Source organism: Phocoena sinus, chromosome 3 (assembly GCF_008692025.1).
Source record: "Phocoena sinus isolate mPhoSin1 chromosome 3, mPhoSin1.pri, whole genome shotgun sequence".
NCBI lineage: Eukaryota > Metazoa > Chordata > Mammalia > Artiodactyla > Phocoenidae > Phocoena > Phocoena sinus.
In genome coordinates this window covers 64,630,270-64,657,201 of record NC_045765.1, presented here as the reverse complement: position 1 = coordinate 64,657,201, position 26,932 = coordinate 64,630,270, and the positions used below count along the sequence as shown (strand labels likewise).

The following is a 26,932-nucleotide window of genomic DNA, read 5'->3' as shown; positions in this document are numbered from 1 at the left end:
CAGCATGGTCCTCAAGACCCTCTCATATGTATATGTTACATGTTACCCCCAATCTGGCTTGGCCAGACTGACAGTTTTCTCTTTGGCTTATTTTTCTTTCTTACCCAATTTGGGCCCAGGCTCACTCATTTCACTGTACTTTTATCAGCACTAGGTATTCATTTTAATACTCTGTCACAGCTACCGAGCTGAAATGATTAATGTGGGTCAACCCAGCTATTTAGAACTTTTTACCAGTGGTTCTGAAATGTGATCTGAGGACCCCTGGAGGTCCCTGAAACCATTTCAGGGGTTCAGCAAGGTAAAAAACACCATATGTCAGGATCTCCCAGCAATTGGGTGAAAGTAGGACTAGTATTAGTGAGGATAGAATTAGTAGTAGAGTGTCTAGGATGTCTTTGATTGTGTAATAGGGGTAGAACGGGATTTTGTCTGTGTCAGATGGGATTCTTGTGGGGTTGTTGGATCCTGCTTCATGAAGGAATAGTAGGTGGACAGCTACTAGTGCTGTAATGATGAAGGGAAGAATGAAATGAAAAGTGAAGAATCATGTGAGTGTTGCTTTGTCTACGGAAAACCTGCCTCAGATCCACTTGACAAGAGGGGTGCCGATGTACGGGATTGCTGGAGTAGGTTTGTAATCATTGTTGCTCCTCAGAATATTTATCCTCATGGTAGTGCATAGCCTATGAATGCAGTGGCTATGACTGTAAGCAGTAGAATAATTCCAACATTTCATGTTTCTTGAAAGGCATAGGATCTATACTATAGGCCACCTCCTACGTGAATGTAAAGACAGATAAAGAACGTGGAAGCTCCATTTGCATGCATGTATCAAATGATTCACCCGTAGTTAATGTCTCGACAGATGTGTGTTACTGATGAGAAGGCAGTTGTTGTGTCTGGTGTGTAGTGTATTGCTAGGAATAGGCCTGTTAGGATTTGTAGGATCAGGCAGATGCCTAGTAAAGAGCCAAGTTCCATCATGATGAGATGTTTGATGGGGTTGGGAGGTCAATAAATGTATTGTTGATGATTTTTATTAAAGGGGGAGCTTTTCGGATGTTGGTCATTGATGTTCCTATAGTTGAATGACAGTGATGATTTTTCATGTCACTGGTCATGGTTGGAACCCATGTGAGAATAAGGAAGACATGTATTTATTTTAAGTGTTATTTTTGTGATCAGCTTTGTGGGGGTTTCTTCAAAACCTTCGCCTATTTATGGGGGCTTTGGGTTGATTGTGAGTGGTGGTATTGGGTGCGGGATCATGTTGAACTTTTGTGGTTCATTTTTAGGTTTGATAGTGTTTTTGATTTACTTAGGGGGAATGTTAGTTGCGTTTGGTTATACAACTGCTATGGCTACTGAGCAGTATCCTGAGGTTTGGGTTTCTAATAAGGTTGTTTGGGGGGCATTTCTTTCAGGGTTGATAATAGAGTTTTTAATGGTATTTTAAAGGATGAGGAGGTAGAAGTTGTGTTTGAGTTCAGTGGGTTGGGAGACTGAGTTATTTATGATACTGGTAATTCTAGTTTTTGTAGTGAGGAGGCTATAGGGGTTGTGGTACTTGGTTGGTGATTGTTACTGGCTGGTCGCTGTTTATTGGTGTTGTGGTTACTATGGAGATTACTCGTGGTAATTAAATAAAAGCATGCTAAGGGTGAGAGGAATGAGGAATGATAGGAAGTATAGCGTGTTAAGGCCTCTTGGGCTTGAGATCAGTGTGGAGAGTTTTAGCTGATAAGAGATGTGGTTTTTGGTAGAATGTTTTCTAGTCAAATTAAGTCTAAAAGAGAGGATGCTGATTTTTGGCTTATTAATAGGTTTAGGTAAGGAGGTAGATGGTGCTTGATGGGGAAGTATCCTAGGAGACTAGAGAATTTAATGGAATTTGAGGGGTAGACTTATTTTAGGTTTTGTGTGTTGAGGTTAATTTTGAGTGCTAATACAAAGCCTAGGGTAGTTACTGTAAGGGCAGTTAGTTTTAGGTATAAAGGTGTAGTTATTAGGGGGGCTGTTATTGGGGGGATATTGTTGGAAATAATGAACCCGGCAAAGACACTTCCAATTAGTAGGCGTTTGATGGAGTTAATTAAAAGGGGGTTGTTTTCATTGATGGGGGTTGGGGGGAGAAGTGGGGTTGCCCTAGTAGTGCAAAGAGGATGATGTGGGTGCTATAGACAGATATGAGGGAGGTGGCAATTCGGGTTATTAACGGGACTCAGGCGTTGGTATGAGATGTGCTGGCAGCTTCAATGATTAAGTCTTTAGAATAGAAACCGGTGAGGAAGTGCATTCCTGTCAATGCTAGACGCCAGATAACAAGGGCTGTTGTGGTGAAGGGTAAGGCCTTGAATAGGCCTCCTATTTTTTGAATATCTTATTTGTTGTTCAAGCTGTGGATAATGGATCTGGAGCATATGAATAGTATGGCCTTAAAAAAAGCATGTGTGCAGATGTATAAGAATGCTAGATAGCATTGGCTGATGCCGATCGTTACCATTATTAGGCCTAATTGGCTTGAGGTGGAGAAAGCGATGATTGTTGTAATATCATTTGGGGTGAGAGCCCATATAGCTGTGAATAGGGTGGTGAGGGCTCCTAAGCATAAGGCTATTGTTGGAATAAGTTTTTTGTTTTCTGTTAGGGGATAAAATCAGATAAGTAGGAAGACCCCTGCTACAACTACTGTGCTAGAGTGGAGTAGGGCTGACTCAGGGGTGGGGCCCTTCATTGCTGACGGGGGTCAGAGGTGAAGTCCAAATTGAGCTGATTTTCCGGCTGTGGCTAGTACAGGTCCTGTAAGGGGGAGGTTTGAGGAATTTAGGTCGAGTATAAAAATTTGTTGCAGGTCTCATGTGTTTGTGTTGAACAGAAACCGTGCTATGGATATGACGAACCTGATAACTCCAATGTGGTGGGTTATATAAGATTGCTTGGAGGGCAGCTGTGTTTGCATCTGCTTGTCCATATCACCGTGAAAATGAGCAGGAAGGATATAATTCCAGCCCCTTCTCACCCAATGAAAAGTTGGAAGAGGTTGTTGGTAGTAACAAGAATTAACATGGTGATGAGGAAGAGCAGTAGGTACTTGAAGAATTGGTTAATGTAAGGATCTAACTGTAGGTACCATATTGAGAACTCCATAATGGATCATGTAACAAATAATGCTACTGGTACGAATATTATTGAGAAATAATCTATTTTGAAGCTAAGTGTTAATTTAAGGGTTTGAATAGTGATTCAGTGTCAGTTTGAGATGATTATTTCTTGGCCTGTGTGGAGGAATGTTATTGTTGGAACTAGGCTGGTAATAGAAGCACACGAGACAGTATTTTTTACCTATGATGGATATGTATCACTTTTGTAGAAATTTGTGTTAGTTATTATAATTGGGATGATTAGTATCAGTAGTGTGAGCAGGGCAAAAGAGGAAAATAAGTTTATTACTTTTATTTGGAGTTGCACCAATTTTTTGGCTCCTAAGACCCATGGATAACTACTATCCTTTAAAAGTCTGCAAAAGCCATACTGTTAAGCATGGGGGCATGAATTAGCAGTTCTTGCAATACTTTCTCGGTAAATAAGAAGTCTTAGTCTTCTGTTACTAGATTCACAATCTAGTGGGTTTTTTAAAACTATATTTACAATACAAGAGGCCCAGGATGATTTTGCCGTTTAGTGACAGTAGTAGGAGGGGTGGAATGTGGAGGACCATAAGGGCATTTTCTCATGTGAAGGAGGGTGTAATATTACCGATATGGTGTATGTATTTACCGCGTTGTGTTGAGATGAATATGTATAGAGAGTATAGGGCTGTAATTACAATGTTAGTTCCTATTAAGGTAATGGTGAGATTTAATCATGAGAAGGTTGATATAACTACGAACAGTTCTCCAATTAGACTGATAGTTGGGGGCAGGGCTAAATTTGTCAGGTTTGCCAGTAGTCATCAAGTGGCTGTTACGGGGAGGAGGGTTTGTAGGCCTCGGGCTAGAATTATAGTTCGGCTATGGACTCGCTCGTAGTTTGAGTTCGCCAGGCAGAATAATATAGATGATGTGAGGCAATGGGCGACTATTAAAGAGGTAGCTCCTATGTAACTTCAAGGAGTTTGGATGAGGGTAGCTGCAACAACAAGTGTTATGTGGCTGACGGAAGAGTATGCGATAAGTGATTTTAGGTCTGTTTGGCGTAGACAGATTGAACTGGTTATGATTATCCCTCAAAAAGAGAGCGTAAGAAGAGGGTAGGCTATGAATTCTGTCAGGGGGTTGCGTATTGATGTAATTCATAGTATGCCGTAGCCTCCGAGTTTTAGTAATACGGCTGCAAGGACTATAGAGCCTGCGATGGGAGTTTCTGCGTGTGCTTTCTGTAGTCAAAGGCGGAGGTCATAGAGGGGTATTTTTACTATAAAGGCTATTATGCAGGCTAGTCATATAAAGACATTGGATCAGGAGTTGGGTAATACTTGGGCTCAATATTGAAGTACTAGGACATTCAGAGAGCCCGTGGTGTTTTGGATCTACACTAATGCCACTAGCAGTGCGAGTGATCCAACTAGTGTGTAGAATAAAAAATAGAGTCCTGCACTGAGGCGTTCTGTTTGGTTGCCTCATCAAGTTATAATAGGTGTAGGAACTAGTGTGGCCTCGAATGTAATGTAAAACAGAATTAGTCCTGTGGCGGTAAAAGTTACGATTAAAAATGTTTGTAGTATGATTACTATAGTGATGTATAGTTTTTTTCAGGTCAGTGATTCTTTGAGTAGGTGAGATTCACTGGCTAATAATATCGGAGGTAGGAGTCATTGTCAGTAGTGGTGCAGATAGAGAGTTGGAAAAGAATGTTAATGAGAAATTAAGGCTATTATCATTGAACTGATTAAGAAGAAGCAGGCTTGTGAGACTAATTAGCAAGCTATGGGTTGTGGTGTTAATTCAAATTATGTTGTTTTCTGATAATCAAGTCAGGGTTATTAGTATAATCGTGGGGATAATAAATTTTAGCATTGGAGGAGGTTAAGGTTTTGTACGTAGTCAGTGTCATATGTATTATTTATATGTCATTTACCTTTTTAATTCTCACTTACTCTTAGTTATACAAAGAAGTTTCCAGCTCGAATACAGAAGCAGATATGAGACTCCACCTGTCTTGTGTTTGGTCATACATTATAGACAGTTGCAAAAATTTAAAACAACGCTACTCTTCTCACTAAGCCTTTTGCTTTCCACACATAGTTATTTTTCATTAAAATGTTATATAGGTTAATGTGTAGTGAGTTTATTATGTTTTGATAAATGAATAATTTTTAAAGTTTTCAAAGGCTATGTGACAAAAATGTATAGCGGTAAGGCACAGTAATAAAATCTCTGTGGAGGTTTAATAGTCGTTAATACTGAGACCAAAATTTGGAAATCACTGTTCTAAAACATGAGATCACTTATGAACATTGTGGGAGGGTGATGTGCCAGGGTGCTTCTAAATCCAGATATCATGCCCACAGCAGCTGGAGAGTGAGTGTGGCTTTCAGGACATAGATATGAAGATATATTGGAGCTTTGAGAATCTTTGGTGTGTAAATCATCATTTAAGCAGTAGGTATGGTTGAAATGTCCCAGAATATGTACAGAGTAAGAGGAGAATGAGGACGAACTCCCAAGAAGTGGCAACCTGGAAGGACAGACATAAAAAGAAGAGTTTGCAAAGAAGGACCAAATGAAATGTCTAAAGATAAAGAAAGGAAGTGAGGAGAGTGGTGTCACAGAAATCAAGTGGCAAGCGTTTCAGCGGTGTTAAATTCTGCTCAGGGGTGGAGAAAGAGAGGGCTCTGGTGACCCTGGTGAGAGATGTTTCAGTGACCAAGAGGGTAAGAGGTTGACAGAATTCACATGTAAACAGTTTTAGATAAAGTAGAAGATGAAAAATTTGAGACAGCAGCTCTCACAAGAATTCGGTTAAAAGGGAAAAAGAGAGGTGATGTAACTGGAGTTGGGCATGGGGGACAGAGGATGGGTGAGGCTTTTGTAACAGGAAACGTTAATATCTAGCTCACAAAGTAGCTTTGTAATAGGGGCGGGGCGGGTACACAGCCGCTAACGGGAGACCCTTAGCGCGGAGGTTAGAGACCCCACTCCGCCCACAGCCAGGCTGTGGTCCCCGGGGCAGAGAGCACTGTGAGAGGCAGATCTCCGCCTTCTGCCTGGGGTCCTCCAGGCCCTTCCGCCTTGGGCTGGTGCATGACCTTGGGGGCCGGGCGCAGGCTGAGGGCTGTGTCCCGCAGGACTCCAGAGCCCTCGCCGCGGCTGCCCACTGACCTGGCGCAGGCCTTGAAGCGGCAGTGAGCCTCTCCCGCATCGCCGCCTCCGAGACCTAATGGCCGCGGCAGTCTCCATGGGTCGCAGTCCTCGGGACCCGGCCCCGTTTGGGCGGCCTGAGGAGCCTGAGGGCCGGCTGGGTCCCGGGCACCTGGCTCCCTCAGTGATGACGGCGGGGTGGGGTCTGGGGACCTGGTCCTGGGGGTGGGAGGACCCAGGCTGGGTGCTGGACAAACACTCCCGGGCAGGGTAACGGTCCAGCCCAGGGACCCCCTCCTCTTAGCCAGAGTCTGGACCTGGAGCCTTGGGACCTTGCCCTTTCGTGTCAGAACAGAGAATAACATTTGTTTGGTGGAGATTTACAGGAACATTGTGACCTGAACTCAAGAAAAACAAAATGGATCAGACACCCAGAAGTTTGCAACAACAAACCACGCCCCTTCCTCACCTTTTCTGTAAAAGGGCTTTGCTGAAAGCTTTGGGGGAGTTTGGGTTTTTAAGGCATGAGCCACCTTGCGTGGCCCTGTCATAAACCTTTCTCTGCTCCAAACTCTGACGTTTTAGTGTTGTTTGGCCTCACTGTGCCTCGGGCACACGGACTTGAGTTAGGTAACAGCTTAATATTCCATTTATGTGGTTATCTTCATGTGTCTGTCTTTCTTGTCTAATTACAGGTACCTTGAGTTAAGTGGTCTCTTTAACACCCCTCTCTATATTCTCAGTATCTGCTACTTATCTGACAAAGATCTTCACAGGAAGATCTATATATATTTGTTTAAATTAGTTACTTACCTTTCTTACTCTTTCTTAGCATAAAGCAGGCTTATAGTTCTTAATAAACAATGGAAATAAAGAACTATCATCGGATTTGAAGGAAGCCTTAAAATGCTTATGTGAATAAGGCCATACAGCTAATTGATATCATCTAGACAAGAGATTAACATATAAAAAATCTAAGAAATACAGAAAAATACAAATCATTTTTAACTCTCAGAAAAATGTGCATTCCTTGTTCCTCCCTGAAGAGGGGATGTGTATTAACTATATCTATTTCAAGCCAGTGGCAGCAGGGAAGGCAGGGGAGAGTCACCAACTGTGGAAGCTCTGAGAAAGGAATTGAGTTTTGACTGATGGAAAGATATACTCAGTTCATCTCTGTACATCTAGTAAGTGGAACTTTGAAATCCTAAATACACACTAAGGTTATTAACAGTGACCTTTTAAAGATCTATGAAGTATTAGTGAAGTGAAATCATTACAGAAAATCAAGTGTTCAGAAGAAAATGAGCCTAATTAAACGGGATGTTGATTAAAATTTATATGTCCGATTCATAATTCTTCTATTATTTTTGTGAGATGACTAACATCTGTGTATTAAAAATTCCGTTACAAACACAAAACACACAGGAGCCTCTATAGGCTCAAAAATAAAATTACGGGGGACATGTGTATGCACATGGCTGATTCACTTTGTTGTGCAACAGAAACTAACACGGTATTGTGAAGCAATTACACTCCAATAAAGATCTATTAAAAAATAAAAAATAAAATAATGCACAGCTGAGAAATCAGCAACATGCTAATGACATTTGTTTTATTCATTAGTGAGATGGATAATTGGTGAAGTGAATATTCTCTGCCGTAACCTTTCATTAAAGAAAGATTTTTCTTCTGAACTAGCAGTTTGTTTTAGAGCAGAGCCAACGACAGCCTCTCAAAATATATAAGGCGATGGTATCTAGCTCTAACTGATGATGGAAAACACCCAGGACTAGTAAATCCTTAACTCTTTCAGTATGTGGGTAGAAAATAGAGTAGGGGCTAAACTTCAACCCAGTTTGTGATGGACATCTATTACATTCTTCATCCCCCATCAGTTTTGTATGCCCTTCCTCTTCAGGGGGAAATGTCTGCACTATGATCATCACCTCTCCAGTGTTGAAATCAGAAGTAAATTGTCAGCCTCTTGTTGCAGATAGGATGAAGGTACGTGATCAGAGCACCGCAGTCAGACACATCTGCTGGGCCTTCCAGTCAGACATGAGTAACGGGAGCAACTAGATGCAGGAGGTGGGAGCAGGGAGAGCATTAGCTTCCCAGTTGTTGCAAGACTGGGTTCCTGCCACAGAAGTACAGTCAGCACTGGCCACAGTGCCAGTCACGTTGAACTTGTGGTATTTGGCACCCAACAGAGGCAGTGAGTACGGTTTCCTCAATAGTCTGGTTCTGTGTCACGATTTGGAGTATTACTGCTAGAAGCTCACTTTTGAGTCTATTCTTTTTTTTTCTCAAAGTATCCCAGTGAATCTGTTAACCACCTGATATTCTCAAATACATCACTTTTCTAATTAAACTAGCCAGAACAGATTCCACTGTTTACAACCAAGTGTTCTGACAGATACACCACGTAGCTCATAAATTGAAGGAGTGAGGGCAAATCAAGCTCTAAATGCTTCTTTGAGCTCTTTAAATCTTTACTGGAAGAATTTATGTGAAGTCAATATATTGGATGTTTCTACTTTAAAAGGTAGTGAAACTGAACAGCCAAGTACAAGGAGGGGCGCATGGTCGCCAGGGCTTTGGGTTTACGTCTTGATACCACCATCACCGGCTCCGGATAAGTAACCTAACCACGTTGATTCTCAGTTGTACCACTTATGATAGATGACAGTAATACCTAACGATTGTTAGGATTAAATGGGATAATCTTTATAAAGTATTAGGGCAATGCTGCATACCAACTGACAAAGAGCTTTTATTAGCTATTGCTAATGCCTTATAATATTGGTGAATTTTCAGTTACAGAGAATCTAATCCACTCAAGCTACTTTAAGCAGAAAAGGATTCATTTTAGAGGATTAAATCACTTCCAGAATGTTTGGGAAGGCTGAAGAAATGGAGACTAGGGTAAGCTTCTAGAAAAGCCCCCAAAACTACCCACAGAATAGGCTAACAAGGAAGCTGCTATCTGAGTCCTGACCTGTCAAGTGTAGGAGCAGGAAGCCTTCTCATAACTAGGCAGATTTTGCTAACACTGCTAGCTCCACCACCTGTGCTATGCTTGGGACTCTACCTGCTGAATCAGGAAATCACTATTCAATTTCCATCAAACTAAAACTAGGATTAGTTTGGCCCATTTTTTAACCTTATATAAACAAAACTGTAAATTACATACTCATCTGTGTCAGCTCTTCACCATCATGTATGTGAGATCCATGCATGCCGTTCTGTGTAGCAACAGTACAAAATTTCATTGCTGTGTAGCAGGAGGAGGTAGGCAGAATAATGGGCCCCAAAGATGTCAACAATCCTAATACCTAGAACCTGTGAATGTTGCAATACTCGGCAAAGGAGAATTGATTTGCATATGGAATTGAGGTTGCTAATCAGCTGACCTTAATATAGGGCGAGTATTCTGGACTATCCAGGTGAACTCAAGGTAGTGGAGAGAGTTCTTAAAAGTAGAAGAGGCAGAGAGAGTGATCTGAGAAGGACTGGGCTGACTTTTCTCCTTTTAAGATGAAGGAGGTGGTCCAGGATAAAGTATGAAATGTAACAATTAAAAGTGGATGTCGTCTAGAAGCTGGAAAGGACAAGTAAACGGATTTTCCCTTAGAGCTTCCAGAAAGGAATACAGCCCTGCCAACACCTCGATTTCAGCTCATGGATCCCATGCCGGACTTCTGATCTGCGAAACTGTATGGTAATAACTTTGTGTTGTTTTCAACCACTAAGTTTGTGTTAGTTTGTAACAGTTTGTAGTAATCTGTAGTTTTATAGAAAACTAATACACAGGGTTCCTCAACCTCAGCACTACAAACATTTTGGACTAGATAATTCTTTGCGTTGGGAGCTTCCCTGTATAAAGCAGGATGTTTAGCAGTGTTCTGGATTCTACCCACTAAATGCCATTAGCACTCCTGCCAGATGTGACAACTAAAATGTCTTCCAGATAGTGCCAAATGTCCCTGAGGACCAAAATCACTGCCAGTTGAGAATTTACACTGTATAGTATTTTATTTCAGAAATACACCACAATTTATTTAGACAATCTATTATTTGAAGATGCTTGGATTGTTTCCAAAATTATTGTTGCTAATAATGCTTCTATGACTATCCGTGCATGTGTTTTGGTTAATATATGTGCAGCTTACTGTTAGATATGTACGGAAAAATAGAATCACTTGGTCAAATAGTATGGCTTCTGTAACTAATTTGCAATTCTACAGGCAAAGGAAAACTTATAGGAAAGTTTCTGTAGCATCCCATTCTTGCTAATATTTAGTATAGCCTGCCCTTTTCATTTTCTAGCCATTCGAGTGAGTGTGTACAGCATCTTCTTGTAATTTAAATTTGCATTTCCATGATAGCTAATAAATAACACATTTTTACAATATGGGTATTCCCACTCTGATAGTCTTGTCTATGTCTGATCAAGTCTCCAATCCTATTGTTTTTGCATTGTCTCTCTCTTCTTTTCTTAGTTTGCAGGGGTTATTTTTAAATTCAGATACATGATCTTTGTTGGATATGTACCTATGTGGACTGGGTGATTGATCCTAATTATCTCAGTGAAGTACAGCTGTTGTTTAGTGGGGTTGCAATTAAGTCTGGAATCCAGGTGAAACTCTGTAGTGCCTCCTAGGTGGGCATTTACCCTAATTTTTTGTATCCTCCACACTGTGAGAGTCCTTAAAAGTCTATTCTCCTTTGCAGTGGCTTTCCAATGTGGTTTGTTAGTCTCTATCTCTGTGCAAATGACTTGAGGAGACACCCCTTCAAGGGCAGGGCTCTCATCTCCCTGCCTCTCTTTTCTTCAGGATCTTTGTTGTCCCAAATCGAGTTTTTTGTCTCTCTGGAACTATGCAGTTGCCAAAAGCCCTGCTGGTGTCTCTACTTCTTTTTTTTTAATTTTATTTACTTTTTTATACAGCAGGTTCTTATTAGCTATTCACTTTATACATATTAATGTATATATGTCAATCCCAATCTCCCAATTCATCACACTACCACCACCTCCCTGCCCCTCTGCCGCTTTCCCCCCTTGGTGTCCATACGTTTGTTTTGTACATCTGTCTCAAATTCTGCCCTGCAAACTGATTCATCTGTACCATTTTTCTAGGTTCCACATATATGCATTAATATATGATATTTGTTTTTTTCTTTCTGACTGACTTCACTCTGTATGACAGTCTCTAGATCCATCCACGTCTCTACAAGTGACTCAATATCATTCCTTTATATGGCTGAGTAAAATTCCATTGTATATATGTACCACATCTTCTTTATCCATTCATCTGTCGATGGGCATTCAGGTTGCTTCCACGTCCTGGCTATCGTAAATAGTGCTGCGGTGAACACTGGGGTGCATGTGTCTTTTGGAATTACAGTTTTCTCTGGTTATATGCCTAATAGTGGGATTGCTGGGTCATATGGTAATTCTATTTTTAGTTTTTTAAGGAACCTCCATACTGTTCTCCATAGTGGCTGTATCAATTTACATTCCCACCAACAGTGCAAAAGAGTTCCCTTTTCTCCACACCCTCTCCAGCATTTGTTGTTTATAGATTTTCTGATGATGCCCATTCTAACTGGTTGAGGTGATACCTCATTGTAGTTTTGATTTGCATTTCTCTAATAATTAGTGATGTTGAGCAGCTTTTCATGTGCTTCTTGGCCATCTGTATGTCTTCTTTTGAGAAATATCTATTTAGGTCTTCTGCCCATTTTTGGATTGAGTTGTTTGTCTTTTTCATATTGAGCTGCATGAGCTGGTTATATATTTTGGACATTAATCCTTTGTCCATTGATTCCTTTGAAAATATTTTTTCCCATTCTGAGGGTTGTCTTTTCACCTTGTTTGCAGTTTCCTTTGCTTTGCAAAAGCTTTTAAATTTCATTAGGTCCCATTTGTTTATTTTTGTTTTTATTTCCATTACTCTAGGAGGTGGATCAAAAAAGATCTTGTTATGATTTATGTCAAAGAGTGTTCTTCCTGTGTTTTCCTCTAAGAGTTTTATAGTGTCTAGTCTTACATTTAGGTCTTCAATCCATTTTGAGTTTATTTTTGTGTATGGTGTTAGGGAGTGTTCTAATTTCATTCTTTTACATGTAGCTGTCCAGTTTTCCCATCACCACTTATTGAAAAGACTGTCTTTTCTCCATTGTATATCCTTGCCTCCTTTGTCATAGATTAGTTGACCACAGGTGTGTGGGTTTATCTCTGGGCTTTCTATCCTTTTCCATTGATCTGTATTTCTGTTTTTGTGCCACTACCATATTGTCTTGATTACTGTAGTTTTGTAGTATAGTCTGAAGTCAGGGAGTCTGATTCCTCCAGCTCCATTTTGTTCCCTCAAGACTGCTTTGGCTATTTGGGGTCTTTTGTGTCTCCATACAAATTTTAAGATTTTTTTGTTCTAGTTCCGTAAAAAAATGCCATTGGTAATTTGATAGGGATTGCATTGAATCTGTAGATTGCTTTGGGTAGTATAGTCATTTTCACAATATTGATTCTTCTAGTCCAAGAACATGGTATATCTCTCCATCTGTTAGTATCATCTTTAATTTCTTTCATCAGTGTCTTATAGTTTTCTGCATACAGGTCTTTTGTCTCCCTAGGTAGGTTTATTCCTAGGTATTTTATTCTTTTTCTTGCAGTGGTAAATGGGAGTGTTTCCTTAATTTCTCTTTCAGATTTTTCATCATTCATGTATAGGAATGCAAGAGATTTCTGTGCATTAATTTTGTATCCTGCAACTTTACCAAATTCATTGATTAGCTCTAGTAGTTTTCTGGTGGCATCTTTAGGATTCTCTATGTATAGTATCATGTCATCTGCAAACAGTGACAGTTTTACTTCTTCTTTTCCAATTTGTATTCCTGTTATTTCTTTTTCTTCCCTGATTGCTGTGGCTAGGACTTCCAAAACTATGTTGAATAATAGTGGTGAGAGTGGACATCCTTGCCCTTCTGGCTTGTAGAGTTTCTGCTGAGACATCAGCTGTTAACCTTATGGGAGTTCCCTTGTATGTTATTTGTCATTTTTCCCTTGCTGTTTTCAATAATTTTTATTTTTCTTTAATTTTTGCCAATTTGATTACTATGTGTCCTGGTTTGTTTCTCCTTGGGTATTCTGTGTGGGACTCTCTGCACTTCCTGGACGTAGGTGGCTATTTCCTTTCCCATGTTAGGGAAGTTTTCGACTATAATCTCTTCATATATTTTCTAGGGTCGTTTCTCTCTTTTCCTTCTGGGACCCCTATAATGTGAATGTTGTTGCATTTAATGTTTTCCCAGTGGTCTCTCAGGCTGTCTTCATTTCTTTTCATTCTTTTTTCTTTATTCTGTTCCACAGCAATGAATTCCACCATTCTGTCTTCCAGGTCACTTATCCATTCTTCTGTCTCAGTTATTCTGCTATTGATTCCTTCTAGTGTATTTTTCAGTTCCGTTATTGAATTGTTCATCTCTGTTTGTTCTTTAATTCTTCTTGTTCTTTTTTAAGCATGTCTTGCATCTTCTCGATCTTTGCCTCCATTCTTTTTCCGAGGTCCTGGATCATCTTCACTATCATTATTCTGAATTCTTTTACTGGAAGGTTCCCTATCTCCACTTCATTTAGTTGTTTTTCTGGGGTTTTGTCTTGTTCCTTCATCTGGTACGTAGCCCTCTGCCTTTTCATCTTGTCTGTCTTTCTGTGAATGTGGTTTTTGTTCCACAGGCTGCAGGATTGTAGTTCTTCTTGCTTCTGCTGTCTGTCCTCTGGTGGATGAGGCTATCTAAGAGGCTTGTGCAAGTTTCCTGATGGGAGGGACTGGTGGTGGGTAGAGTTTGCTGTTGCTATGGTGGGTAGAGCTCAGTAAAACTTTAATCCGCTTGTCTGCTGATGGGGGAGGGGGCTGGGTTCCCTCCCTGTTGATTGTTTGGCCTGAGGCCACCCAACACTGGAGCTTCCCCGGGCTCTTTGGCTGGGCTAATGGTGGACTCTGGGAGGGTTCACACCAAGGAGTACTTCCCAGAACTTCTGCTGCCAGTGTCCTTGTCCTCACGGTGAGATATAGCCACCCCCCACCTCTTCAGGAGACCCTCCAACACTAGCAGGTAGGTCTGGTTCAGTCTCCTGTGGGGTCACTGCTCCTTCCCCTGGGTCCTGATGCACACACTACTTTGTGTGTGCCCTCCAATAGTGGAGTCTCTGTTTCCCCCAGTCCTGTCCAATTCCTGCAATCAAATCCCACTAGCCTTCAAAGTCTGATTCTCTACGAATTCCTCCTCCTGTTGCCGGACCCCCAGGTTGGGAAGCCTGACGAGGGACTCAGAACCTTCACTCCAGTGGGTGAACTTCTGTGGTATAAGTGTTCTCCAGTCTGTGAGTCACCCACCCAGCAGTTATGGGATTTGATTTTATTGTGATTGCGCCCCTCCTTCCATCTCATTGTGGCTTCTTCTTTGTCTTTGGATGTAAGGTATCTTTTCTGGCGAGTTCCAGTGTCTTCCTGTTGATGATTGTTCAGCAGTTAGTTGTGATTCCGGTGCTCTCGCAAGAGGGAGTGAAAGCATGTCCTTCTACTCCGCCATCTTGAACCAGTCCTCAGTGTCTCTACTTCTTGTCTGTAGGTCTCCACCTAGTTTCCCTCCCTTCCCCACCCCCAATATGTCACAGCAAAGAATTGTCAAATACCTTGAGTGGAAAGCGGAGTTCAGCCCACCTATCCACACTTCTCTTCACTTTATGATCTTGTTTCCCATCGTCTGGTTGCCTGGGAGCACTCCTATACCTTCAAACAGATGATTTTGTATTTTAGAGCAATTTAGTAATTGGCTTTCTAAGTATTCTCCACAGGATAAATGGTCTGTTAAATTCCACAATAGCTGGAAGCAGAAGTGCCCCAGTGAAGTTGTAAGGCCTGAGATCTCGCATTCATTTATATTCATCCTCAATTCCCTCCCGCTCATTCAGTATCATTGTTCTATGCTGTAATTTAACATCCCACAGTATTCAACTCTGTTGCTGATTTTCGGCTGCACCAGCCGTTGTAGCCAGCAATAAGAGATTGTTTCAAGAATATCATAGAAGCTCTCTCACTATGCCTTGTGCTGAGAATTTATAATTATAATGCTGTTATTTTTGTTCTTCTCCAGCGCAGTTAGAAGCAGGGAGACTCCCACCACACCCAGGGTTTGTATTTTTCACTCTCACTCAAATGGTTCAGTGTAATAGTTACTAGGTCTAACAAAGGTTCAGCTTCATTTCTCATCAAGTGACCACAGATAAAAATTGTTTTGCCATGGTCAATCATGGACCACTTTCTTCCCATTTCGTGTTCATACAAATTCTTTCCAGGTAAGATAACCCAGATTTCCCATTTCCCATGACCTATAGACATCCCTGTTACTGAGAAGTACATTGTTTCAGAAACACATTATTTGGTTTAATCTAAAAGGGAAATTTTTACTACTCTTCTAGAATGGTTAGACGAAGTAAAGAAATAGACTGTAAGCTAAACTTCTAGGGAAAAAATAGCAAAACGATCTATAACTTGGGCCATTAAAAGTCCTGCCACAACTGTTGTAATCCACAAGCTGTAGATTGAGGAGTTGCTTCTGGTCTCCAGAACCATGCCACTTCTGCCTTGTCCTGCCATTTGAACATCAAAATGAGCTCAAGCCTCACCTTTCCCTCTCTTACTTGGTTTTGAATCCAACTTTCATATATTTGATGAGCAAAATCAAGTTCATTTCTGATACCCTCTGATTTCTTGCAAGAGATGAGGAAAATGCAGCATGGAGTTTCCAGCCTCTGCAGTACAGGAAAGCATTTGAGAGGGAAACTGGAACTCCTGACAAGCCAATCTGCAGTGTCCACCACTGTCCACCACTCCCCTCATGACCTATTTCCCAATGTATCCATTATTCTTATTTTTTGACATTATCTGACCAGAATGTCTTGCTTATAGCCCCCTTACACTGTATGATCAACACTGAAGTATTTTATTCTGCAAACCTGCTTCTCTCCCTGTTCTCTCTCTCAGTGAAGAACAATAGAGTTCCAAACTAGAGGCCTGTGAGGTGGCCTAGAAGCTTTCCAGTTTCTTTCCATAGCGCCGTTCCAGTCCTAGCTCACGAGCACCCCAATACTGGGGATTCTGTCTCTTTCATAATATACATTTTATCTTCTCCATTCTCTCTGCTACTTAGTTCATTTAAACTTCTTTATTTCTTTCTTAGATTATTGTGATAGCCTTTTAATTGTTCTTATTCCATGTACTCTTTCTTTCCATGTACTAATTCCGAACAGAACATCTCCGTCCCACTACTGATGAAGGTCTTTTTCACTTTGCCCCACCTATATGCACTCTTCCCCCAGCCATACACAGCTACTAGTAATTGACCAAACTCATTTTGTTTTACACTTCTTTCACTCTCATTCATATTATTCCCTTTGCCTGTTTGAATGCCTTTCCTAAGTCTTACCCATCCTTTAAAACTCTGTTCAAGTGTCACTTATTCCAGGAAGTTCCCCAAACTTCCTTCTGCTTTAGATGCGCATAACACTAGTATAACAACAGGCATACTCTTCCATTATCAAGGCTTCACCTCTCTGTTTTTCCCCTAGGCTATCAGATCCTTGAGGGCAGGTGTCACCTTTATTAAACTTGGACTGTCTAAAGTATAAAGTTAGAGCTGAAGTTGAGTAGTCAGTCATATTTGTGGGGAAAAAAATAGTGATTAGAGTAGAAATCTTAGCAGTATTTTGCAAAGCTTACAGATTTGATTATAATTTTTAGTTCATTGCAAGCTGGAACTTGGCAGTTTGTTTTCCATACTTGCTATGTTTTCAATAAATGACAGTGATGAGCAAACTTTACTAACTTTGGCCAGGAAGCCTTGTCCTAAAAAATTCTCTGTTTGAATTAGAGTCCATAAATTTAACAAGCTATACAGGCATATCTCTTTTATTGTGCTTCAATTTATTGAGTTTTGCAGATGTGCTTTTTACTAATTGAAGGTTTGTGGCAACCATGAGTCAAGGCCATAGTGTCATTTTTCCAACAATATTGGCTCACTTTGGGTGTCTGTGTCACATTGTGTTAATCCTTGTGCTATTTCAAGCTTTTTCATTATTAATATATTTGTTATGGTGATCTGTGATCAGAGATCTTTGTTACAAGTTTCAGATGATGTTTAGCATTTATTAGCAATTGTCTTTTTAAATTAAGGTATATACATCATTTTTTAGACATAATGCTATTTCACACTTAACAGATTACAATGTAGTATAAACATAGCTTTTATATGCATTGGGAAATCAAAAAATTTGTATGACTTGCTTTATTGTGATACTTTATTGCAGTGGTCTGGAACCTAACCCAAAATATCTCTGAGGTATACCTGTATTAAAGTCTCATGTAGACCACTTTTTCTAAAGTATTGAGTTTTTTTTTGAATAGTTCTTTTTTTATTGAAGTATAATTGATTTATAATATTATATTAGTTTCAGGCGTACAACAAAATTATGCAATATTTTTGTAGATTATACTACACTTAAAGTTATTATAAAATACTGGCTATATTCCCTGTGCTGTACAATATATCCTTGCATCTTATTTATTTTATACATAGTAGTTTGTACCTCTTAATCCCCTACCCCATCTTGCCACTCTCCCATCCCTCTTCCCACTGGTAACCACTAGTTTGTTCTCTGTATCTGTGAGTCTGTTTCATTTGTTAAATATTTATTTATTCACTTATTTATTTTATTTTTTAGATTCCACATATAAGTGATAACATATAGTATTTGTCTTTCCTTGACTTATTCCACTTAGCATCATATCCTCCAGGTCTATCCATGTTTTTGCAAATGGCAGATTTTCATTCTTTTTTTGTGGCTGAGTAGTATCCCACTGTATAAATATACCACAACTTCTTTATGCATTCATCTGTTGATGGATGCTTAGCTTGCTTTCATATCTTGGCTATTGTGAATAATGCTGCTATGAACATTGGGGTGCATGTATCTTATTGATTTCGTGTTTTCATTTCCTTCAGATATATACCCAGGAGTGGAATTTCTGGATCACATGTTAGTTCTACTTTTAGCTTTTTGAAAAACTTCCATACTGTTTTCCATAATGGCAATGCAAGCTTACATTCCCACTGACAATGTACTAGGGTTCCCTTTTCTCCACCTCCTCGCCAACATTTGTTATTTGTGGTCATTTTGACAATAGCCATTCTGACAGGTGTAAGATGGTATCTCATTGTGGATTTGATTTGCGTTTCCCTGATTATTAGCGATTTTGAGCATTTTTCAAATCAATTCTCACATTGTAGGGTGAATTCTGAAACCTTACCTTGATTGAATATATTCTTTAATGCAGCCACATTCCTTTAAAATGTTTCCAGAAATAACACACCTCTCTGATATGGCACACATGCTTTGAAAGTAATACTGTCCTTTTTATATAAAGACCACACTACAGATAAGGGATTTGTAGACCATGTATTTTAGCTAATAAACACCCAATTGTGAATACATGTTTTACCAAACATAGTCCTGAAGTTTGCAAAAGCAGCATGCATTTTGTTTGTCCAAACAAAATGTCAAAAATGTCCAACCAAAACTAGAGGTTTATCTCTGACTTAGAAATAGAGCAAAGCTAGGCTCTAACCAGGTTCTTAATCAAACTATATTCAAAGAACAGTAATAAGATTTTAATCGAATTCCTTGAAAAATGGTGAGATGGCAAATAAACTTGGGAAATGATGAGTTAAACAAATTTGAACAGGTTTGTTTTTGTCTTGTGTTATGTTTGGTTCTTACAGTAAGACTGTCAAATCTTAATATGGTAATAAGAATTTTGTTGATTCTCTAAGAACATGTTAGACTACGCAGTGTCCCCAAATTTACCTGACCACAGAATTTCCCCCCACTCCAAATAGGCATACTTTTTGCTGGTTTTCAGATTACCTGTTTACATTTTTCAGAGAAAATGATTCTGAGAGCTCGGTTTGGGAGATGCTATCCTAACAAAAAGAACTGAGTTGTTAGGAAATCTTGACAACAACTTCATAAAAAAATATTCTAAACAATAAATTAAACCTTGGAAATCAGAAAAAGTTATATAGATATTTATATATTTTTTAAAACAGTAATAAAAATCATCTATTTTTAAATTTTTATTGGAGTATAGTTGATTTACAATGTTGTGTTAGTTTCAGGTATACAGCAAAGTGAATCAGTTATACATATACATATATCCACTCTTTTTTTAGATTCTTTTCCCATATAGTCCATTACAGAGTACTGAGTAAAGTCCCCTGTGCTGTACAGGTCCTTATTAGTTATCTATTTTATATATAGTAGTGTGTATATGTCAATCCCAATCTTCCAATTTATCCCTCCCCCACTACCGCCCGGTAACCATAAGTTTGTTTGCTACATCTATAACTCTATTTCTATTTTGTAGATAAGTTCATTTGTACCTTTTTTAGATTCCCCATATAAGTGATATCATATGATATTTGTCTTTCTCTGACTTACTTCACTCAGTATGACAATCTCTAGGTCCATCCATGTTGCTGCAAATGGCATTATTTCATTCTTTTTTATGGCTAAGTAATAGTCCATTGTATATATGTGCCACATCTTCTTTATCCATTCCTCTCTTGATGGTCATTTAGGTTGCTTCCATGTCCTGGCTTTTGTAAATAGTGCTGCAATGAACATTGGGGTGCGTGTATCTTTTCGAATTATGGTTTTCTCTGGATAAATGTCCAGAAATGGGATTCCTGGATCATATGGTAGCTCTATTTTTAGTTTTTTGAGGAACCTCCATACTGTTCTCCATAGTGACTATACCAGTTTACATTCTCACCAACAGTGTAGGAAGGTTCCCTTTTGTCTACACCCTCTCCAGCATTTATTGTTTGTAGATTTTTTTGTTTGTTTGTTTGTTTGTTTTTGTGGTACGCAGGCCTCTCACTGTTGTGGCCTCTCCCGTTGCGGAGCACAGGCTCCAGACACGCAGGCTCAGCGGCCATGGCTCACGGGCCCAGCCACTCCGTGGCATGTGGGATCTTCCCGGACAGGGGCACGAACTCATGTTCCCTGCATCGTCAGGTGGACTCTCAACCACTGCGCCACCAGGGAAGCCTGTTTGTAGATTTTTTTGATGATGGTCATTCTGAGTGGTGTCAGGTGATGCCTAATTGCAGTTTTGATTTGCATTTCTCTAATAATTAGTGACGTTGAGCAGCTTTTCATGTGCTTTTTGGCCATCCTTATGTCTTCTTTGGAGAACTGTCTATTTAGATATCCCACCCATTTTTTGATTGGGTATCTCCTTCTATTGAGTGCATTCTCAGCAAGGGAAACAATGACTGGTTTGCAGGAGTGTTGTTTGTTTTTTCGTTGGCAGTATTATACCTAAATTCCTGATTAATATTGTCAGAAATGAAGTCCTTTCTTTAGAACTCATTTCTACATTCAATAGCTGGCTGTGACAGGAATATCTCTATTGAAACGTCAGAAGCTGTGCTTCTGGTATATCAATCTCTGAGAGATGTGCTAAGTTCACTTTCAATTCTCAAATTGTGTTGTTGAACCTATAAATGGATCAATATACAATTAGATGCCAATTAGGTACCAATCTATGCTTATTATAACTGTAGTTCATTTCTTATTGAGATATAATTCATGTAACATAAAAGGCATTTTATGTTATACATTTAAACATGTATAATTCAGTAGGTTTGATATATTTATAACATTGTACAATCATCCCCACTATCTAATTTCAGAACATTTTCATCACTACCCCCCCAAAATATCTTGTACCTCTTAGCAGTCACTCCTAATTTTCCCCATTTTCTCACCACCCTTAATCTACTTTCTTTGTGTATTTTCCTATTTTGATTATTTCATATGAATGAAAGTATATAATATGTGACCTGTTATGTCTGGCTTCTTTCACTTAGCATAATGTTTTCAAGGTTCATCCATGTAGTAACATGAATCAGTACTTTATTCTTTTTTATCGTTGAATAATATTCCATTGTATAAACACAGCAAATTTGTTTATCCATTAATCCATTAAGAGACGTTGAGTTGTTTTCACTTTTTTGGCTATTGTGAATAATGTTGCTGTGAATGTTAGTGTACAAGTTTTTGTGTGAATTTGTTTTTGATCTTCTTGGATATGTACCTAAGAGTAGAATTGCTGGGTTATATAACTTTATGCTTAACTTTTTGAGAAACTGTCAAAATATTTTCCACAGAGGCAGTACCATTTTTCATGCCCATCAGCAACATATGAAGATTCCAATTTTTCAATTTTCTCGTGAACATATTTTCCCCAAAACATGAACAAATTTATAACTCTACAATAAAAGGGCAACTCCCCCCCAAAAAATGGGCAAATTATTTAAATAAACAATAAGATATACAAATAGCTAATGAGCACTTGAGAAGATGCTCAACATCATTAGTCATTAGGGAAATGCAAATCAAGACAAGATACCACATCTAGTTCTTTTTAAATTGAGTAGAACAACACCCTGTCATTTTCTCTCTTAATTTTTCTTGAGAATATCCATAGTTAGCTCCAGGGCAGGGCAACTAAATTCATCAAGTGTTAAAACCCTGGTGATCTTTATCCTTCTGTAAGACTTTGACTAAGGGTTATTTTTAGCAATAGGCATTGAAACTCAGCTTGCCCATTTCATTATTAACCCTGTTGCTTTCTCTCTTTATTCAAGTTTCTACTTCATGCACATTATCAGAGTTAGAGTCTATATTTTTCCCTATATGTTCCCTAAATCTGTGATAACCTTTGGCCACCCAGAAGGGATTAATTTCCAATTTCAAGAAAAGACTTTACCTCTCAAACAGTATTTGACTACATGTTCCTTGTGGACTATTGCCAGCCCCTCCTTACTACCATTTTCTGGCTCCTGTCTTTGTATAGTTTAATCTTTGATCCAAAAAGCCTTCATTCATTCTTAAATGGATCATACTTCTTTTTAAAGACTATTCAAGAGCTCAAATTTAAAACACAGTTAAATATAACTTCATATAGCATTGAATAGAAATATCAAGGTGAAATTTCAGAGTATTTCAGATAAGATATTAACATTTTTATAGCTAAAATTTATGAAAATTATAAGATCATCTTCTCTGCAGTTAGGTATGTTTTTGAGAAATGCTTCTAATATATGTACAACACTCAGACAGACATACACGTGTTTCTAATAAAATACTGGAAGAAAAACCTTTAGAATAGAAGGTAGTGACCTACTCAGTTTTTTCTGTATGTTCTATCTTTGAGACTACAAAATTTCACAGGTAAAATTTTGGTTTAAAAGATAATGGAAAGTAAAAAGAAATGAAATTGAGTTGTTTGTAGTGAGGTGGATGAACCTAGAGTCTGTCATACAGAGTGAAGTAAGTCAGAAAGAAAAACAAATACCATATGCTAACACATATATATGGAATCTAAAAAGAAAAAAAAAAGTGGTTCTGAAGAACCTAGGGACAGGACAGGAATAAAGACGTAGATGTAGAGAATGGACTTGAGGACACAGGGAGGGGGACGAAGTGAGAGAGTGGTATTGACATATGTATGTATGTAACAGATGTAAAACAGATAGCTAGTGGGAAGCAGCCACATACCACAAGGAGATCAGCTTGGTGCTCTGTGACCACCTAGAAGGGTGGGATAGGGAGGGTGGGAGGGAGACGCAAGAGGGAGGGGATATGGGGATATATGTATACGTATAGCTGATTCACTTTGTTATACAGCAGCAACTAACACAACAATGTAAAGCAATTATACTCCAATAAAGATGATTTTAAAAAAAAGATAATGGAAAGTACTTACAAGAATCATTCTACGTGCATGTTAAACCCTTTTCTTCATGACAAGGCATAATAAGATCATTTTTAAATATAAGCCTTGCTCATTTCTGCATGCCAGTAAGAAAAATACTGTATCGTATAATTGCTTTAAAAGAGGTCATTAAAAGTGAGAAATATATCTTTGCATGACATTTGCAGCTTTATAAAACTGCTTTATTTCCCAGTTTAGAAGAATATGCAGAAGCATATACATCAATGCTTGAGTAACTTATGAGAGACCATATTGGCAATACTTATTTTAGAAGCATTTGTCTCTCAGTGAAATTTTGATGAATGTCTTCAATGTATATTTATGCATATTAACAACATTTGAACTCCTCCTTGACTATAGTACTGCCTTTCAAATATTGAGCTTTAAATCGGAGCTAAAAGGTTTCATTAAAGGTGATGTTTTTCATTTTATCTCTGAGCATACACTTGCTTATTCCTCATCCAAGGTGCAGTCATCTGCATTACATAACCTGTTTTGTTTCAGTATCAGGAATCTTTTCATTTTCCCCAGAGAATCATTTCAGGTTATAAACCTAAGCTTAAGCCTTAGAAACCAATGTGTCCCATGTGAGGTAGCCTTTGGTTTGTAATCCATTCTCAACCCACTGGATAGTCAATACTAGTGAGAAATATTCAAGAACAAGATCCATGACTTGAATATTCAAAGGACTTTTAAAGCAAAATTGATTTATTTTATTAGTAAGAGGCTACAGTTTCCTTTTATATATTCTTTTTCCACGTGTGGTCCTCTGTTAGGTATGCTGCCTTTTGATGATTTACATTTAAAGGGGCATGCTAAGTATTTTTATAGGTATTTTCATCTCCCTTCATTGCTAACAGATTTGAAAAATGAAATGTGTTTCCTCTATGACTGATTTTTATCACTTTCCCTATGGCAAATGAGGGTTCTTATCTCTCGACTCTTAATGAAACAGGAACAAGCTGACGTGTGCATTTGCTCTGTCATTCAGCCAAGAGCTGATTGTAAAATGTGCAGCGGGATCTCAGGACTGTCCATAAAGTGCCAATTCCTTCTGAGCATAATTCACAAATATTATATCACTTCTCCATGTTAACATCAAGCCTGACCATTTCCCAAATCTCTAGAGCTGCAACACAGCTCTCATCCTTTGATCTTTCTGAAGGGCCTCTGCAATTCAGGAAAAGAAGAAATTATAACGGCCATGGACCATGATGGGAGCTGTCTTAAAAACTGTTCTCCCAGTCTCCTCCACCATTTTATTTAATCTCTTTAATTGGATTCTCCCAACTTTCTGAAAGTAGGAGCTGCATCACTAACTCTTTAACACTGTATCAGAGGACACATCTGCTGGATCCAGATATCATGACTTCTCGGAACTAGTGTTTTTCCATACCTCTTCAACTCAGATTTTAACAGCAGGCATTTTTTCAAGGGAATTTTAAAGCAATTTAGGATAAAAAAATTTTTTCTTTTTTATTTTTTTGAAATCAACATCAGAAAAAGTCAAAAGCATCAAAGTGAACAGATGAAAAAACACAGATTTTATGTCTTGAGTCAAATATAATTGATATTTATTGAACTCTCATTATGTGTAAAGCAATGTCTTAGGTACTCAACCTGAATAACCTCATTCAGTCCTTATAACAGGCTGAGGTGGATAGTATTATCATCCCCATTCCACAGATTAGACAAAAACTGATAATGAGTAACATGCCCAGAATCATATACTTAAAAAAGGGGTCCTGTGATTAAGATTAAAACCTCTCTAAATTGGCACAGCTTCAAAACAGAAGACACTGGGCTCCTTAGCTTAGCCCTAAGAAACTAGACTCTGGGCCACTGTTTTCTTTTGTTAAATAATTACTCTTCTCTGAAGGGAATAATCTAAACTACGAACTTTAGTTCATACATCATTACTCAATTTTTGGATAATATCTACCCTCTTTATCACAAAACCTTTGTCATAACAGCTGAATAAAATAATGTAAAACATAAAATTTTAAGTATTCTTAAACCGATGGACATGTATATATATACATATATGAGGATAGTATGTATATATGGGCATGAAATATATATTATATATTTGTATTTCATCTTCGTAAGAACCCTTTTTGGTAGATATAAAATTTGGTAGATATAAAATGTAGGCACGTTTGGATTGGCAAAAGCATAGGCACGTGAATGGACAGTAAATGAAAGAGAGAGAAAGACATTTCTTCCCACTAGAAATGGGCAATATTTGTGGAGAAAATCAATCTCTGTAAAAACACAACCAATAAAGATCTTGTATATATAATCCTGGATAAATTTCAGCTGTAGAAGTTGAGGATTATCTGAAAATCATAACACAAGCCATAGCCATTCTTGGACAGAACGTCATGGGACAAGAGCAGGTGGTAGAAATCTAAGAGGCCCAAGCCAACCAGAGTGATTAAAGAGGAGGAACCCCTCCCAGAAATGAACAAAGAGCATTCTTGAGTTACTAGCTAAGTGTTTTCGCTAAATTCTGGGAAGAAGAACAAAAAGTTTATACTAGAAATCTGGTGTATATTATTATGATTTAGGCATTTGTTCTAAGTTAATTGTATTAAAAAATTGGGTGTAATTATCTTCCCTGAAGTCATGAGTTTAAGGACCCATCCAGGTATTCTGTTCTAGATAAGTATTTGAATTTTATCACAATGGCAACGAAAATAAGTGAGATAATCCCCCCTGGGGCTAGTTCTAGACTTTTTGAGTCTGTATGGCTTGAAAAATGACACCACTGAGGTGGTTTGTGCCAGAAGCCTTCCCTTTCTGATGGGTAGACATGGGCAGGAAAGATTGTGTTTCTGTGAGAGGCATTTCTATGCCCTGCAAGATGATGTCTTCATGATGCCTGGGGCTTGGAGTGGGCTGCGGAGAGCATCTGGCCCACTTGCAATAGCTGCAGATGAACTGGAACACTTGTTTGCTCAACTCCTTTTCCATTTTTCAGCAGAAAACATTCTGAGAGCAGCTTGTTCTGAAATGTATCCTGTGTGTCAGGTTAACACAGAAGAAACAGGCAAACAGGTTGTGTTTAATGTCCTTTGATGCACAGAAGACAAAACAATTAGAAAAGGACAAAGACAGTATGGTTTGCTGTACTGGAAGTGAGGATCAGGGAGTCTGAGTCCCAGTGGCAGATGGATCACTAATTATATGACCTTGGTACCACACTGCTTTGAGGCTCTTCCAATTCTGGATGCATTCTGTGCCAGGCCTGTCACCTCAAGGAAAAACTTCATCTGCGCTATTGCCATCACCAAGAAGAAGAATTGCAACGGATTGTTCAAAATCAAGGATGCCGGCAGAAAGCCTGGCAGGAAAAGAGCATGAGAAAGCCATCTATGGCTCCTAATCACGTTTACCCGAGGAAGAAAAAAAAATGTTGAGACATTTCAGGTTTGATAAAATCACAGAGCAGTTGAAAAATACTGAAAATGCCAGAAGTCCCCAAAATCTCTGCACAAGCTCAAATTGGAAGTGACGTACCAGAACCCATAGATGAAATCCAGGAGGACAGCAACTGATAGTGACTGATGGACAACAATCCATCAGCTCCCCTTCTGACGCTTTCCTCCAAGTTGGAGTACCAGGTGCCGAAATACCCTGTAGGTCCAGTGTTGAGTTAAACTTTAGGCCGAGGAGAGAGAAATTATTAACACTGTTAAAATGTTAAGAGAAAAT

The 26,932-nt window shown here is 38.9% G+C and overlaps 1 pseudogene; it reads right to left on the bottom strand.

The window, feature by feature from the left end:
- Window positions 1-1,629: 1,629 nt before the first annotated feature.
- On the bottom strand, window positions 1,630-6,667 carry LOC116751039 (annotated as a pseudogene).
- Window positions 6,668-26,932: the final 20,265 nt, after the last annotated feature.